The sequence below is a fragment of the Camelus bactrianus genome, chromosome 7 (genome assembly GCF_048773025.1).
Source record: "Camelus bactrianus isolate YW-2024 breed Bactrian camel chromosome 7, ASM4877302v1, whole genome shotgun sequence".
NCBI lineage: Eukaryota > Metazoa > Chordata > Mammalia > Artiodactyla > Camelidae > Camelus > Camelus bactrianus.
In genome coordinates, this window is record NC_133545.1 from 23,749,811 (window position 1) to 23,753,293 (window position 3,483).

The 3,483-nt window shown below is 33.2% G+C and overlaps 1 non-coding gene across 1 annotated transcript; it reads left to right on the top strand.

The window, feature by feature from the left end:
• The first annotated feature begins 3,027 nt into the window (after positions 1 to 3,027).
• Positions 3,028 to 3,191, top strand: LOC123614714 (U1 spliceosomal RNA). The gene has a single exon (XR_006722198.1). It is a non-coding gene; the product is annotated as a U1 spliceosomal RNA (small nuclear RNA).
• Positions 3,192 to 3,483: the final 292 nt, after the last annotated feature.

Genomic DNA, 3,483 nt, shown 5'->3' on the forward strand with positions numbered 1-3,483 from the left:
TGTACCTATGAGTTCCCTTGTACTTGCCTGAAACAAGGCTGCTTTTGACCGCCAGTCATATAAAACTGGAAATGAGCTCACAGAACTAGAAATTCAGAGGCATGTGAATTTCAGAGTCAGTTGATTCAAGGGCGTAAGGCCACCATCAAATTTGCAGGATTTTTTTTTAATCTAACATTCTGCCCAGTTATCACAGACTGGCTCATTTTAAATCTGGTTCCTTTTTGGTCATGGAATGGCATCTAGGAGTAATCGGCCTACACGTCTTCTCACTTTGTATCAGGAGAATGGGAGTCTAATTTGTCATATTATCTCTACAGAGAGGAAAAAATCTCTCCCAGAAGTCCCCAGCAAATAGCTTTTCATCTTTCCTTGACTTGCATTGGATCACATGCTCATTCCTGAATCTGTAATTGTGGCAAAGAGTTTAGGATTTTTCTGATGGAGTAATAAGTGATTTGATATAAAGGATAATGGGCAGAAATTGTAAGAATCGAAGAATGTTTAATGTAAGGAAAAATTAAGGAGATTGATCGAGATTAGTATTATTAGTATTTGGAAGTTTAATATGAATAGAATTAGCAGATTACTTGCAGTACATAAAAATTTTTTTCATAGCCAGATATAAATGATAAGGCAAGAAGAATAAATTTCCTTTTCATCATTTTCTTTCATTCTAATAGACTTGCGAGACGCTGTTAAGCAAACATGCCTCTAGACTTTGGACTCATTTATACCATCTTATTATGAAAATAAGTAGGAATGGCAAAGTATTTGTTTTTCTCCGTCTGTTCTAATCCTTTGGCTGTGCCAGACTTTGACACTGTATTCTGGGTTGAATATACCCTAATTAAACTGAAAATTTTCACATATGATTATATGGTAATCATTTCTATTCTGATCTAATCATAGGACAGATATCTTGCACTAATTTTTTGCTATTGAGAACTAGATAAAAGTAGGGCCAACACAAATGATATTTTATCCTCTAATTAATACAGGAGCTATAACCTATCATTGTAGGGAGAAAAGATAAACTGTCATTTAGCCACAGAAACTGTCACTGTTGTACACAAGAGAAAAATGGATAAAATACCCTCAATTTTCATCAAGAAGACTCTGTGATGTTGAATTTTCCATTTCCTGAAAAAAAGTATGAACATAATGAATAAATGCAGATTCTATTTAAACTAATAGAAGAAAGATCTGACAAAGGTACAAAATGTCTTTTTGTGTTAAAAATTCATTTTGAATCTAAAACAAATTAGTTCTCAATTATTCTAAATAACCATGGTAATTTAAAAAACATGCAATCTCCCACCAATTTTCCATTATTTAAAACTATTCATTAGAAAGATTTTAAAAAGTGTACCTATTTTTGATCACTCAAAAAATATAGGAAAAAAAGAGAAAAATATCAGATTAACAAATTGCTACCTACCACCATGCTCTCCAACTTTCAGAACTGTACCATGGTCTTTTTAAAATGAACAAATTATCAACACAATTTTTTAGTCTAAGATTACATAAAGTTTTATATGTGAGTGTTACTTGCAGGATTTTCCAGGACATATCCTCATGGTATAAAAGGTAGGGCATTCCGAAAATAGAGACTCTCAACTCAAGACATAAACCCAAACATCTACAGTGTTAAGAAGCTGGAAGTCCCTCTTTGACTAATCTGTCCTTGTCTAATAATTTCCAGCAGGTCTTTTTCTCTTACTTTTCTTTATCCCTCTTCTGTGTGTGCTGCCTCAGTTACACTTGTACGAATCTGAACATAGACCAAGTTCCTTACTTCTTTACTGGAAGTTCAACAACTTTATTAAAATTTTTATTTTTTGAATGGGCAGGACAGCACAGGCATCAAAGAGTGACATCTCTTTAAAGGAATTATCCACACCCTCTGGCTGTTTCCCAGTTCCTCCTCAGTTTTGTCCCTTCTCTACTTTTGTAGAGAAACTTGAAGAACAAACCATTTTCTCAGGGAACATGGTTATTCCCACATATTGGTGCTTGTGGGTTTTGGTTTTTTTCTATAAGCAAGTTTGTCAGAGCATCCTTTTCTGAATTAACACTCACATTGCAGGGTTTTTTGTTTTTTGTTTTTTTCATCTCAATATATATCTTTGGTGTAACTTAAATAAAGGTCATCTCTGTTGAAACAGCCTGTCTCAACCCTGTGCCTCTTAAGATGAGCTATTCAAGTGCCATATGGCATGGTCCAACACAGGAAAAAGCTGCAGTCTACTTTGTGATTAAATCATGGCCCTTTTTGCTTAGTCCAGTCTTGCTTCACACATTTGGATCCCTGTTATGCTGACTTGGCTTTTAGATTATTATTTTCTGTTTCTAGCCATTCACTTTTACCTTAGTGTGTGGTTTGTCCCTTAGTATTTCTCTCAGACATAGATTTTCACTGAATTTGATTTGGAGAAAACTGGAAGTTATACATGCAAATTTTTAAAAATTTATCCAAAAATACAAAAGTTGTGAGGGGAGCTCTTCAATAGACACTGGTATTTTTCTCAATTCATGGTACCCATTATTATGTCTAAAAATGTCTTTATTATCTTCCTAATATGCGATGAATGATTACATACCTTATCATTATATACTTTAAACATAAATTTGCTATAAAGTTATATTTGAAATATCTTGTTTCAATTATATAACAATATAGAAATGTGATGCTTTAGAAATGGGATTTTATACAATCATCTAGATGTTCAGTAGGATTGGACAGAAATGCTGTGAGAACACAAGGAAATGAACTCTGAACAATGTAGCCTAAATATTACTGTTCAGAAATCTCAGGAATAAGTAAAACATGATATTGTCAAGTTGTAGGGCTACAACATGATAACAAGTGTTTGCAGGAAGATGGTAGATTGCAATAGGAAGGGGTTGATGACCCCAAAAGTAATACAAAGGAAATAAATATGAAATATTGGGTGACTAGAAAATTCAATTCAAAATTTCAACATTAAAAAGTAAATAGTAAAGAGCAACTTAAAAATGCTATTGATACGTATTTGGCAGGGGAGATACCATGATCACGAAGGTAGTTTTCCCAGGTCAAGGCTCATCCATTGCACTCTGGATGTGCTGACCCCTGTGATTTCCCCAAATGTAGGAAACTCGACTGCATAATTTGTGGTAGTGGGGGACTGCGTTTGCACTTTCTCCTAAAGAAAAAAAAATAATTAATTAAAAAAATTAAAATGCTATTGAGAGGGAAGAATTATCAGAAATTTGTAAACTAATTTCTTTCATTTTGGTCAATTACTTAGAATAACAGCACTGATGTTTCTACTTTTCTTAATTAAAAAAAAAAACCCATTCCACTTTTAGTGCTCATTACTTATTAGTGAGATCTCGTTTTAACTTTTCTTAAAAATTGGACATTTTTACAGTGTAGATTTTATACCAAAACTTTCTTCTTTGCACCTTTAAAGATTGTTACTTGTAATAGCTATTACA